Here is a 15,575-nt window from a genome sequence, read left to right on the forward strand (position 1 = left end):
ATCAGAACTGTTAAGCACAATCAAATATATATGAATTTGATTTTGATTATATGAGAGACTTCGGTATTATGTCAGGCAGTCCACTATAAACTGCTCAAACAGTTTACATTGCCATCCCATAAATGTTGAGAAAAGACAAGTTGAAAGTGTTGGGTGTGGTTCTTTACAATTAGAAACTATCAAACATCACAGGTCTCTTACCAAAAATGTATTGTGTTCCAACTAAGAAATGTTCATTACAAAAACACTCAAACAATGTTCCAAGTCCCCAAAATGTGAAACTTATATATAGCACGTATATATTGCTAAAATAACCACAATGAAATAATTCTGGGGTGTACTTAGCTGAATAAAATAACAGCTCACTTCAGGCTTGAAAATAAGGTTCAACAAGGGTCTTTGTTTCCTGCTTCATGGATCTGTATTCGCTCTGCTGTCAGTTGCTGAATGAAGAGACTTTAAGAGTTTAAGTGAATTTAAGTAGTGATGTCACAATTTTAATAGTTTCATTCTGGAGTTGGTAATAAACTGCAAAGGATTATAGAGAATGGCTCCCTTAATTCCTCGTGTAAAACCCTGGCCAAAATGAGCATTTAGGTACCATAAAACCTGTGTGCTTTTGAGCTGGTGTGAGACTCAACATGGGCACTGCTTTCCAGATACAGTAAAACCTTGGATTGCAAGTAACTTGGTATGCAAGTGTTTTGCAAGACAAGCAAAACATTTTATTAAATTTTAACTTGATATACAAGCAAGGTCTTGCAATACAAGTACATATATTATTTTGCATTAAAATTTTTAGGTTGTGGAACGAATCGTCTGAGTTTCCATTATTTCTTCTGGGGAAATTCGTTTTGATATATGAGTGTTTTGGATTACAAGCATGTTTCCGGAACGAATTATGCTCATAAACCAAGGCTTTACTGTACATGTATTCCCTTGTGTGAAATGAGGAATTTACTTGTAGATTTTAGTTCCACCTAAGCCACCTCCAAACTATTCCTACACCACACCCCTTTGAAATGTTTGCATGATATAAATCTCCATGTGTAAAATCAGTTTTCAGAAATAGGTATCAACATGTCTATGTGATATACACTTAGGCATGTTTCTATAACAATGACCCTAATCTCACAAATGTGACCTGGTCATTCAGTTCTCTTTTAATAATCTATAGTGTATGGACTTCAGAGGTTCTTCAGTTTCTGTTGGCAACATGCCTTGGCAGGTGATTTAATGCACAAACCACTTTTTCCTTATTGGAATTGTTTGGAAGATGTCATGATGCTGTAATTTTGAATACAGAGCTAATGTCTATTCAGTCTACCCTTCTTTTGCAGTGCCAGGGATCAGGGAAAAGCACCTGAAATCAGGGAGTGGGTCCTTGGGCCAAACAGGCTCAATATGTTGAGAGGGTGCTCTGTAATTTACAGATTCCAAGAAGACTCGGTGAGCTAAGGAGTTGGAGAGGTTCAAGGTACCATATGCAAAGAAGAGTGACTTCAGAGTCCATAAGGAAACTGGAAATGGGAAGGTGGCAGAAAAGTAGGAATCTCAACAGGAGAGAGCCAAAGAGAAATGTCAGCACTGGAAAAGCAGGCAATCTCAGAGGAGAGTGTGGTGTAGTGGTTAGAGCTACAGCCTCAGCACCCTCAGGTTGTGGGTTCAAACCCCATGCTATTCCTTGTGACCCTGGGCAAGTCACTTAATTCTCCTCTGCCCCAAGTACATTAGATAGATTGAATCCACTGGCATAAGCAGGAAAAATACATGAAGTACCTGTATGTAAACCACTTTGAGTGTGATTGTAAAACTACAAAAAGGTGGCATACAAATCCCAATCCCCTTATCCAAGAGGAAACTGGACTATCACCTAACCGCAGAGTTTATCAGACCTATAGGCCCAGTGCTTCTCTGTCTCAACTTCATTTTTTTAAGTACAGATCTTTTTATTAATTTTAAACAAGCACAGCAAAAAGACAACAATATGATAGTTTCTGGATACGAATAAAGAATTTAAATCATTAAACATGGCCACAAAAACACGTTAGCAAGTAATCTCTTAACAGCAATTCTTCAAAGAAGCCCAAATTTTCTCACATTTGTGTACAGAATTTGCTTTTTCCATAGCCAAACGCTCATATATAGCTGTTAAACCAGCCATGTTCCTCCACATGTTAATATCTATCTGGGCTGTATCTTTCCAACATGTTAAACTGATTTTAATTGCAATCTAAAACAATATATTTAACAGCTTCTGCTGATACTCTGAGATCATACTGTGAAGTCCAACAGATCAAAAAATAGGAACATGATCTTAGGCGGTGTAGAAATTTTTTACATAAATAAACAAGGAAAGTATTTAACGTATGGTATTCCACACTTCCTCCCAATACGACTTTAAAAATACACAATAAAACAATATATGGTCCAAAGTATCAGTGTGTCTTGCACAGGACCAATATTTTTTTATTTCTTTGTGGATCAAACTTGTAGATATTTGGGGTCCACACCATCCTAGGCCACAGAAAATTAGACAACAGGGTCATTGCTGCAGATGTGGTAGTCTTACTAACTCCAGCCCATAGTGCTTGCTATTGTTCGGGTTTACCTGTTTTGGTTGATGTATCACAGAACTATATTCTGGGTGTTATCTGTTCATTTATGTACGAGCCAATCTGAACAACCCAAAAGTTTGATTCATCGTTTAAGAACACCAACTCAAAAACTGGAGTTCTTGTTGAAATTTGGACATGCAAGGAAAGAGATCCACAGATGCACCACTCACCCAATATGGCCCCAGAGGTAAGAAGAGTAGAGTGCTACTCCCTGTCCATCCAATACTCCTAGGCTGTACCTACAAGGGATCCAAGGGTTACACAGAGGGCAAAGAAGCTTCCACATTCAAAAACTAGCCCTGGAAATGGCATCCAGCATCCAGCTGTGGATCCCATGTACCACAAAGAGTTCTAAGATCTGAGCAGCTCATTGAACACAGAGCTTCATTATAATTACAGTGCTTTACAATGTTGCATACTTTCTCAATTTTGATCAAATCTGAGTGATTCATACTGGAATCCAGCCTAAGAGTCCAAACCAATACTTCTCTTGAGTAAACAGTAGGAATAGTGAGAGAGGATTAGAGATAATACAAATTGCCTAGATAGGGAGAATGGGCCATTTCAGTCAAACACTAAGGGCTAGATTCTCAAAAAATCTGTGTTAAAAAACCGATGGGCTGCTGTCACAGCCCTTATTGTAGCAATTTTAAAAAAGCGAGTCATTCTCCAAACAATGCTTATGCAAATGAGGTTGGCAAAGAGTAGCAAAGCTAAATCTACAAGTGCCCATCACTGGTGATAGCGATGGGCTCATATACAGAATAAACACAATAAAACCCAAAACCAAATTGAGTCGCCAAAGTCAAGCAACAACCCCTGAAACTCCACCCGGCAGCGGGAGAGATGCCCACTCTCTCCTTCCACCAAGCAAGGCACCCCCCAACACCCCACCAGGCAGCGGGAGAGATGCCCATACTCTCCCGCCACCGACATCAAGTATCGGAGACTGCTAGAAAACTCGGAAAAGACCTCGGTAAGCCATTTTGATAATCCACCGCTAAAATACATGCGTAATTTTAGTTTTAAGAATCTAAGTGAGGAATTCATCAAGGGGCGCTAACCTCATTAGCTAATTCCTATTGGTGTCTTTAACATTTAGCACATGCTAATTGTTAGAGCACGCTAACACGGTACCACCCATTGATGAATTCCCCCCTAAATACAATAAAAAGGAATAAATATTAGAAACTTACTTATTTTTGAAGGTCCATTAAGATATTTTTGAAATGTTTTTTGTATGTGTGTTTTGAGGCGGCAAGATGGTTCTCATAAGCCACAGATCACATGTATAGCAGATGCTCCCAGGTGAAGACCTGCAAGTCATCTTGGTGGTACACTATATGATAATAATAATAACAGTTTATATACCGTAGGACCGTGACGTTCTATGCGGTTTACAATGATTAAAAAGTTACAGATTGAGTAGTACTAACAGAGTTATGATTTAGCGGTCAGTTATTGTGGGGAAGGATTGTTCAGTGTAGCTGCCTAAGTACTTTAGGAACAAATATGTTTTTAGGTGTCTCCTAAATTCCCCATAAGTATTCGCAAGCATGAGTAATTGTTTCAGATCTTTACCTCATAATGCTGCCTGATAAGAGATGTTGATGATGTCTTTTAAATTTACATCCTTTAACCGGTGAAGAAACAAAATTCAAGTTTGAGCTTCTCTTAAGTCGATTGGTTGAGAAAGAGAACATATCTGGGGGCTAGGCTGAAAAGTCCTTAAAGCAGAAACATCCAAATTTAAACTTCACACGTTCCTCCATCGGCAGCCAATGCAGGAGTCGGTAGGAAGGAGTTACATGGTCGAACTTCTTCAGACCCAAAATTAGCCTGATCGCCGCATTTTGCACCAATTGTAATCATTGCAAGTGTGTAGCCCAGAAAAGTCCAAGAGAAACTACAATGAAATAATCATATATATGTTTATTACATAATTGATATACCACCTTTCTTAAACAAAGTGGTTAACAACAAAATTCAATAAACTAGAAACAGAAAGGAACTATAAAAGCAAAGGAGAGAGAAAAACAGAGAAGAGACAGAAGGAAAGAGAGAAAGGATCATCCACTAATCTTATATCATGGTAGTTAGATCAATGCATGGAACGAGATGATTGCATCGAGTCTGAAAGGAAATGTCCCATAGGGAATTCCCCGTGTCACCTTTAAGTACTCTTACTATGAGTCATGTGCAAATGAGGTTATTATTGATTGATATAACTTGTTTTCTTTTAATACCATTTTCCTCCTGCAGATATACTATAGCACAGTATAAATAGGCACATCACGCATTTACAGCTACCTATCTGTCATGCAATTTTGGAGCACTTATTGAAAAAGAGATTTTTGACTGGCACTTATGAGCCTCCTCTATGATTTCCCATTTTACATTTGCATAGTTTAATAGCTGAATATAATGTTTTTTTTACCATACACTCTTGTTACTTCATAGTTATTAATAGTGCACTCTTTCAAAAGAGTGTGCAGTATTTGCAAAGATGGTGCACTCTTTCCTAACACAACAAAAAACAATGCAACAAATTTGCAATAAAAGAGTTAGACAACAAAACCAAAGGAAAGTACTGCAGAACCGATGTACAAGGTAAAAATATCTAGTCTTTATGAAAGAAGATGCAATGTAGCTTTTCAAACAAATGGTCCTCTTGTGTGAGTACACGGGACCTAACACGGTCCGTGTTTCGGAAAAAACTCCTTCGTCAGGGGTCCAGGAAGTAGAGGTACATCAACGCAGAGAACCATAATAAAACACCTGTCCTTAAAAGGACAATTGGCTTTGAAATCCAGCAAAGCACCCCTGAGCAGAAGCTGTACTGGATTTCAAAGCCAATTGTACTTTTTTTTTTTCTTTCCACTATATATTTTATTGAATTTTTAAGCAAAGAAATTTACAAGCCAAATCAACAGATAGTGAGTTATTGAGAACTACCCAACAATGAATACACAAATTCCCAACCCACCCAATTCCTTCCCCCTCCACCCAACTAGGTCCCAAACCAACTAACATAGTAAATACCCTATTCTAGTGTGTCACAAAGCAAAAGAAATCACGCATATAGCAAAAGGCTGCATGCCCTAGGCGTCAAAGTTAACTAAAAAGGCTCCCAACGAGAGCAAAATGCATGCCCAGGCATCGTGGCCAGAGAAGACAGTAATAATCGTTACATGGAAGCCTGCTGCAGCATCATGATGCGCCAATGCGCAAGGGTGGGAGAATCAAAAGAAATCCCATAGTGCAAAATCACCTTCTTTCCCAACAATACAGCACGTTCTGAAAAGCTCCAAAAGCCTTTTGGAGAAGATCTTGGAAGGGACTCCATGGTAAATAACAGAGCTGGACGAAGCTCAAAAGTGTGGTGCCACATTGCCACGATATGTTGATGAACTGTGTCCAAATGTCTTGCACCCGTACACAAGTCCAAAACTGATGACCAAGAGTTGCCGGAGAATAATGACACTTAAGACATTGATTTGATGCACTCATCTTAGCCTAATATAAATAAGCCAATTGTCCTTTTAAGGACAGGTGTTTTATTTTGGTTCTCTGGGCTGATGTGCCTCCACATCTTGGACCCCTGACGAAAGAGTGTTTTCCGAAACACGGACTGTGTTGGGTCCCGTGTACTCACATAAGAGGACCATTTGTTTGAAAAGCTACATTACATCTTCTTTCATAAAGACTAGACTTTTTACTTTGTACATCGGTTCTGCAGTACTTTCCTTTGGTTTTGCACTCTTTCCTAATAATGCACACATGCACAAACAAATATCCAGGCTTGAAAAGTGCTTGCGTGTGCACACTATTGGAAAGAAATGTGTGTGCATGTGTGTGTGTGTGGGGGGGGGGTCACCCTCTCAAATATTTTATTGAAATTTTAAAGAAATCATTAGAAATTGAAACACAAAACAATATTAAAAATAATAATAATATTAAAACTAATACAATATAAATAAATAAGTCAAGGGGTGTCGTAACTCAATGTACAAAACAGGAAAATTACATTTACTCCTTCATGTTTAGTAAACAATCCCATATCTTTTTAAACTTCCTCAAGCTGCCACACTTAATTGCAAACATTTTTTCATATTTACTATGCAAACATATCATATTCCAACCTATATTAAAAACCAATTTAGAAAAATCCTTCCAATTAGTTAAAATTGTTTTAATTGTTATCATTATTAAGTTCTTCAATAATTGTTTTTTTATTAGTGTTTAATTTAGATTTAAGACCATACCCCCCTACGATAATTATCAACTTAGTTAACGGTTCTGTTATTGAAAATAAATTTGACATTGTTAACCAAACCTTACTCCAATAAGAAGCAACATATGAACACTTAGGGATCCTTTTATCAAGCCGTGGTAGGGGTTCAACGCGCGTAATACCGCGCATTAAACCACCTGCCGCGCTAGCCGCTAACACCTGCATTGAGCAGGCGTTAGTTTTTTAGCCAGCCATGGGGGTTAGCGCATGATTAAATGTCCAATGCACTATCCCCGCTAGCGTGGCTTGATAAAAGGAGCCCTTAAATATCATATGTTCTAAAGTTCTAGTTGTATCTTTACAATTCCAGCAAAATTTTCCTTTGGAAATATCTATATTTGATAATTTAACCGGCGTCCAGAACACCTTATGCATTAACGAAAAAGAGGAAGATTGCATTAAGCTTGAAAATAAAATCATATTCCCTACCTTTGAAGTCTAGTGATCTAATCATCTTTTCCCAGTCTCTGGTTGCACTTCCTTCTGTCTGTGTTTTTGTGTTTCCAGGGCCCACTTATCTATTTGCTGTTTTTCGTTCCTTCTTCACTTTTTGCCCTACATTCATCTTTGGCATTAACTTTTATCATTCAACTTTCTTACATTTTTCTGTTTTCTCCTCAAAATCTACTTCACCCAGAGAGTGGTGGAGAACTGGAACACTCTTCCGAAGTCTGTCATTGGGGAAAACACTCTCCAGGGATTCAAGACAAAGTTAGACAAGTTCCTGCTGAACCGTAACTTACTCAGGTAGGGCTGGTCTCAGTTAGGGTGCTGGTCTTTGACCTGAGGGCCACTGCGTGAGTGGACTGCTGGGCAAGATGGACCACTGGTTTGACCCAGCAGTGGCAGTTCTTATGCTCTTATGCCCATCTATCCATGTGTACCATCTTCTCTCTCTTTCTTCTTCCCTATTCCCATCTATCCCATAAGAAGCATTTTTTCTATCTCTCTTACCTGCCACAACCATTGCTGTGCACCATCTCCTCCCTCCCTCTCCCATGGTCTGACATCTCTGTCTTCCCCCTTACCTCCTTATATGGTCTGGCATCTCTCTCCTCTCCCATGGTCTGGCATCTCTCTATCCTTCATTCCCTCTTCTCATGGTCTAACATTTCTCTCCTCTCCTTCCCGCAGTCTGATATTTCTTTCTCCTCTCCTTCCTTTCTCTGGTCTGGCATCCCTCTTTCCCCTTCCAGTCTTATGACAACTCTCTCTCTCTTCTTCCATCACCCTTCTCCAGACTCTGACATCTCTCCCTTTTTTGAGTCATCTGTTCTCCCTCCCAGTGTAATATTTCTCCTTCCCTCCTCTCCACCACTATCATGCCTAACAATTCTCCCTCTTTCTTCTTTTCCCCATATATACCACATCCTTTTCCCTCCCACTCCATGCACCTATATAGAACAAGGACCCTGTGGCATGACCACTTCAGCTCTGGACTCCCCCACACCTGCCCCCCCCCATGTCACTGTTATTTTAAATGTTCCAGCAGCTGTGGCACAGTATCCACGAGATAAGCCTTCTACCGTTGGCCAACCCCAGACCCCTTCATTCAGCAGCAGCCCGCCTAGGTGGGAACAAGAAGTCCTACTGAATGAAGACTTCCAGGGCAGATGGACTGCAGAAGGCTCATCTTGGACGCTGCATTGTGGGTGCTGGATAATTTAAAATAACAGCAACCCGGGGGGGTGGCAGGTTTGAGGGAGTCTGGAGCTGAAGAAGTCAGTCATGCCACAGGGTCCTGCTGGGGGGGGAGGGATGAAGGATGGAAAGAACGAACAAACGAGCATACCCTACACACCAAAGATTTAAAATTACAGCTGCCAGAAGAGGAGGTAAGGTAGGAGAGCCAAAACATCGCCAATTTTGGGGGAGGTCATGGCCCCTGTGGCTCCCCCCCTTCCAATGCCTATGCTCAGATGTACACCATCTGGCCCCATCGCTTTGTCTACCTTTAATTTAGCTAGCTCCACACGAACACAACCCTCTGAAAATTGATTGTGGTCTACCACTCTGCCATCCCTAATCGCAACACGCACATACAAGCAAAGGAGTAGGAAAGAATTTCTTGAAACCTGCTCCGCATACTTTCTCCACTTGTCAAACATCAGTGTATATCTCATATATGCTGCTCATGTTGGGCCTTTGTCACGTTTAGCCATTAATAATGTGTTATTGTAATTTTGTGCAAAGTCCTTTGTAGTCACAGTACATTGTTATTATTCCCCAGCTATAACTAGCACTCGTGTCATCTTCCTCTGAAGGACAGAAGGCTGTGTGGTGCATGCCTGGATTCAAACCTATGAGTCAGAGTTTATAGCTAAGACAGGCACATGCTTCTGACAGCTGTGATATCCCACCATTGATCCTTCTCGCCTAGGCATTATCTGCCAGTCCTTGCTTTCTCTTCTGCCCAGGCAGCAATGTAATATATTCAGCGATGCAGCTAAATTCCTTGCCAAAAGCTGCTTAGAAAGCTGCTAATCTGTGCACTCAGTGGCAAATATGTGATGCTAATGTGAACAAATGACTGCAGCTGTGAAAAGACTCATTTCCTAGGCATTAGCTCTTTCCATATGTGTTACCTTACTTTATTTAGCTCATTTAAGTTGTTTTACGTGAGTATTTGATGTGTGTATGGCAGAGGGAAGCCCTGATTCCCTTACTGAAATGCATACAGCTTCAAATGCCGTCCATTTCTAGACATATGTAGATTTGATATAGCATGGGTTTTGAAGTTCATGACTTTTAACCAGCCTCTCCAAAGGGCTCCTTTTACGAAGCCGCATTAGCAGCTTTATCGTACGCACCTTTTTAGCGCGTGCTAATCCCCGCGCTAGCTGAAAAACTACCGCCTGCTCATATTGTTTCTAGAATATACAATATGGTGTAACTTATTAACAAGTGACTCCAAAGTTTATATAGCTTAGGGCAGGGGTGTCCAATGTCGGTCCTCGAGGGCCGCAGTCCAGTCGGATTTTCAGGATTTCCCCAATGAAAATACATGAGGTCTATTTGCATGCACTGCTTTCATTGTATGCTAATAGATCTCATGCATATTCATTGGGGAAATCCTGAAAACCCGACTGGATTGCGGCCCTCGAGGACCGATATTGGACACCCCTGGCTTAGGGCCTCACCAAGTCTAAATATGACACTGACTGTGAGATTTACAATTTCCTGGAGGACATTCAGTCGTAGTAGCTTGTTAATGCCGCTGAATATATGGGTAGTTGCCAACTGAATATTGATCCATTTATGGTTTCATTTAAAGGAAGTCAAGGAAAATTAATTTATATAAAATATTTTATGAGGTATTATTATTCATTTGTAAAATAAATGAAACACATACATTTGGGATGGCCAGTCCCCAAATTTGTTCCCTGTGTTGTTTGTGGCATTGTTTGTGCTGTGTCGTTAGTCTTCATTCCCATTCATAGACCAATATTGTTACTCATAAGCATGAATGCTCTTTTGGATGAGGGTGCTCTGTCCACACATACATTCTGTGCATGTGGACTAGCGTACATTTGTGGCAAAAGTTTGTGGAATTTTGTTTTCCACTGCTCCAGTACCCTGCATGTTGACTGTGGCCACTGGTTGCCTGCCTGCTGCTGCTACCACCAGTGCCCACTCTGTGCCCATCGTATGCTCTGCATGCCAAGAGTGCCCACCATATAAACAAAGCAGGGGTCTCCTGTCTACTAAATATTCATTGTAATTTGGGACTCACAGATGGAGCAGCCACTTAAACCCTCTCTCCCCCCCCCCCCCATTCATCATGTCCTGCAAGGGTTGGTCATCCAAAGTAAACATTTCGCTTATGCACTCTGTAACCGCCTTGGATGCAGCCAGCCCCTTGGCACACACAGTGTGGTATAATACCACCCCAATGATCCCATTTGCTCCATTGTCACCAGCCTCTGTGTCTAAGGAAAGGTCTATATTATAACTGCTGGCAGGAGCTGGGGAATTGGGTTAACAAGAGTCACTGTTCCTTTTCTGCTACTATTGCTTCTTTCCTCTGACTAAAAGGACTTTCAGCTCTCCTGAGAGCAACACAGCCTTATGAGGCATTTTTAATGGTACTTCATAGAACTATTGGAAAGATGGCCAATGACTTTTCCCCAGCTCCCATGCTTCTTACAGGAAAGACATTCTGCAAAGCATGGATCTTCCAAGACATGAAAGTGCCTCCAAACATCTTGAACCCCTAATCTCTGTAGACTTGGTTGTTCCTATGAAATTCATTGACGTCACTGGGGGACTGGTCATTAAAATCTCAGAAGATACCAGAGTACTATACTATGGCTACCATTTGCATCTGCATTAGTAGGGATCTCCACCTCATCTGACATTGGGTGCTAAGCTCCTCAGGTTTCACACATCACCAGAACTTTCCATTTCTACTTCTTCTATATCATAACCTGACTCATAAGATTTTTTTCTACTGGGTATCCAAGAAAAGAGAGTGTTGCACTGGTTTTAGCTGCTGCTATTCTACGCCCTGTACTACTACCAGACTGAACTTCCAATTATCTTCCAGCTTCTCTGTCTGATAACATGGGCCTACTTCTGGTTGGCAAACTAATGGCAATAGAACTCCTACTGTAGTTCCACCTAATGCAGCTATAGCTTTCATTCCCTGCTTATTAATTTAATTTTCTATACCATTCTCCCAAATGAGCTCAGAATGGTTTACATGAATTTATTCAGGTACTCAAGCATTTTCCCCTGTCTGTCCTGGTGGGTTTGTAATCTCTCTAGTGTACCTGGGCAGTGGGGGGATTAAATGACTTGCCCAGGGTCACAAGGAGCAGCATGAGTTTGAACCAACCTCATGGTGCCAAGGCTGTCACTTTACCTACTGCACCACACTCTCCACCTTGTTGCCCTTCTCTCATCTGCATATCTCCTCTACTCTCAACAAGGACATGGTGAAGTATTTATGCTCAAGATGGAGGTAAGTACAAACTATATGTGTCTGATTCTAAAAATGGTGCCTAGGTTAGGTGCCCCAATCACGGACGACTAGCGACATCTAACTAAAATTCACGTGTAATTTTTAGAATTGGCTTAATTGGCGTGGTTGCACGCAGAATACCACGTAGTGCCTGTCAAGGCACCTACTGGCATGTAGTGATGCCTACCTGAAAAGTAAGCATGGTTAGGGTGGAGAATAGGCTTGGCTTACATAGGCGTTGCTAGGCATGTGTGTTAGGCACTGGTAAATTAGGCTAGGAAAACCCTGGCCAAATATACTGGATCCTACCACAGGAATACCTAGCGATGCCTAAGCTTCCCTAGGTGCCACTAAACATGTTCCTATAAGCATTACATAGTGGTTGATTGACAACTGCGTCAGCCAGCGCAAAGTACAAGTTAGGTGGCATTTTTAGAATCAGTCCCTCTGTTTCTAGGGTTACCAGAGGTCCGGATTTACCCAGACATGTCCTCTTTTTAGAGGACTATCCGGGCATCCAGACGGCTTGGCAGTCGTCGGATTCATGGGATTCCTCGGAGGGTTCTTCTGGTGCATCTTTCTCTTCTGAGAGCGGTGTCCACGCTGGACCCTGGGGGGGGAGGGTGGTTTTTCTGGTGCAGCTGCTCAGATGACGTGTCATGGTCATACTCTCTGTGAGACTGCGCCATAAGACTGTAGTATTTCTACAAAATTGCGGGAAAAAATATTAAAGGGCAAGTTTGTTGGAAAAGGAGCAGGATAAGGTAGATAAGAAAAAAGATGATGGGCTGATGGGCAGCGTCATCGTTTTTGCATCCCCCAGAACTATTTTGAATTAGTTGCTGGGCAGCACGGCCGGAGTTGTATGCTGGCTTGTTGAAATACTCTGGCCTTATTTTGCAGGCGTTTAGGATTTATGGCGGTTGGTCATGGTTAAACTATGACAAGCAATTTCGTAAGAGTCTAGCTACTGATAAATCATGGGTTTGGGGATAGCAATGCAGAAAAGGTTTAAGAGTGGGTATTAACTTGGATGGAAACCCTTACCATAGACCACATCAAAATGCATGTTAATGCAGACATTAGTTATCCCAAGGTCTTATATGGTAGGCATACCCCACCCTGGAGATGACAAAGCCCGAGGCAGGAGCAAGTGGGCATTTTGCCTGCCTCATTTAAGGTATAGGAATCTGAGGGCTTGGGCAAGAAGTGAGAAATGAGTGCCACTAGACACAGTGATTTAAATTTGTAGAATTGGAAATAGGGGGATATGTGGAGAGGGAGGGAGTCCCTAGACTATCAAGGAAAATGTTTGGTTAGGGAGGTATGGTAGGTGAACGAGGGGGCTACTATTCTTAGAGAATTGAGGCAAGGTTTTTAAATATTGGGCGAAGGGGGTACACTAGACTACTAAGAATTTTTTAGGAACTGATGGGAGGGAGGGAAGCTGCTAGACTACTAGGGGGCAAATTTCAAAAAAATATCATGGGGGAGGGAGATCAAAACTGATGACATCTAGCAATTTTTGGGGAAAAAAAAGTCACCCTTCTGTAAGTGCCTTAGCAAATTGCCAGTCAGATACTGATAGGAAGGGTGGCATTTTGAAATGACCTGCAGATTGCTGCTGTGATTTTAACAGCAGTAATTTGCATGCATATTATTTGTAGCATGCTGTGGTTGTTTTGGAGTGGTAGGTTCACGGGTGAGCCGGCCGCTTGCTAAACCAGCTGTGCCACAAGGCTTTCTGCATCAGCGCCAGTATCTTTGCCTCTCATGCAGTGGGGGGGAGCTGAGACATCAGTCTGGAGATAAGCATTCCGAGAAATGAGTGAGAGTCCAGCATCACAGCTGGGGAAAGAAACAGTGTTAAACCAGTTGAAACTGACAAAAGTACAGATACAAAGGGAAAAACAGGTGATGTGAACTGAAAATCTAAAGAAGAGCGATTGACAATCTAGCACAAAAATGGTTCACAGCTGAATATAAAAACTAGACAGATGCAAATTTTGTTGCACTGAACTGGAAATGATCGTACATCTTGCTGATGTCAGAAAATCTGAACATAGCATGGCTCATCCACTGTGAACAAAAGCGTACCTCAACCAAAAGAACACTGAGATCACCTGGGACATTTCTGTTCCCACTAATAAAAGCTTGAGGAGAGAAAAGCACATGAATGGCGTTGCTAATAAAAAAAAGTGTCGGCACCAAGTGACTATTCTGTAATACGTGTGCAGAAAGAGAAGACTCTCAAACACTAAGCAACACAATCAGAGGCCAAGAAAATGTGGCAGAAAGATTCAGGAATTGTCCCAATTTCTGTGTGCTACTAGCTTTAGTAAAAACAATTTCCAGGCACACTTTGTTTCCTGCTACATACATTATACACCCTATGAACTCCAGTAAGAAAGAAAGAACCTCTTGTTGGAAAGTATTAAGGGGTGGGGGTGGGATTTGAATTTAACTCACGCCTTTCTCAGTAGTTCAAGGTGAGTTACATTCAGGCACAATAGCATTAGCAATAAATATGAAACTAAAATTGTATCTAACATGCCCTGGCTTAGACATGAGGCTCATTCCTGTTAGAGGATGCACAATTATTATTATTTTTTTTTAAAAAAAGAGGCATTACCTGACATAAAATGCATGTGTCTTCCAAAACTGTCAAGACATTAACAAACAGGACATGCCTGACTCAGAGGTTTTATACCTATCAGTCACCCTCAAATTTTTGAAAAAAAAAAAAAGCTCTGAATTCTGTGAAAAAGATGGTTGCCATGGTAACCTGTTTGCTGATGGCAATGCATTTTTTTCCTGGGCATTATTGCCCACTGCTGTAACCAATCAAAATGCAGCATTCCAGGCTCGGTGGTTTACTAGTAGATTGCCAATTACAGCTGGCTTCATGGCTTTGTTACTTCTGCACTTGGCCGTATTCCCAGGTTTTCTTTCTATTTTGTTCTGATGTATGTTACACTGTTTATAGTAACAAGCATGCACCCTTAATTATGGCCATGGTCTTTCCTGATTTTAAAAATTTCCTGCTCTGAGTTCAGTCTTCATCATTTAAAGTTATTGTCATACTTTACAGCGTCAGTGTGAACCCTGCCTGGGCTTCTGACGTGGATCAGTATAGTATCTCCCCTAATTCACTTGTATATTCATAATGGTGGAAGTGGCTATATACAAAGAGTGTTCAGAAACTTTTATAAACACTAAGGTGCTCATAATAAAAAAAAAGTCTAAAAAGTGGACGATCAAAAAGCCTGATCGTCCAAGTACCCATAACCAAAGCTGGTTTTAGATGTATCTAAAATCAGCTTAGGCCTTTCCCTTGCCTCTAAGCGCATAGAGCGAAAGTGCCGAAAAAGGGCCCGCTGAGCTGATGGCGGCTGCCGCGATCAGCTCAGCGGCCCAGCAACCTACCCACTGCCCCAATGCGGCAGGAGAGATGGCTAATCTCCTCTGCCGCGATGCGATCACCCCTCTACCCAAACTGCCGTGACCCGCAGTTCGGGTAGAGGGGTGATCGCATTGCGGCAGGGGAGATAGCCAATCTCTCCTGCTGCGATGCATCACCCCCCCCCCCAACGATTTAGGTAGGAGGGAGCCCAAGCCCTCCTGCCCATGCGACCCCCCCTACCCCCAATCCCCCACTAAGACCCAGGCAGGAGGGAGCTCAGGCCCTCCTGCCCCGATG

This window comes from Geotrypetes seraphini, chromosome 5 (genome assembly GCF_902459505.1).
Source record: "Geotrypetes seraphini chromosome 5, aGeoSer1.1, whole genome shotgun sequence".
Lineage (NCBI taxonomy): Eukaryota > Metazoa > Chordata > Amphibia > Gymnophiona > Dermophiidae > Geotrypetes > Geotrypetes seraphini.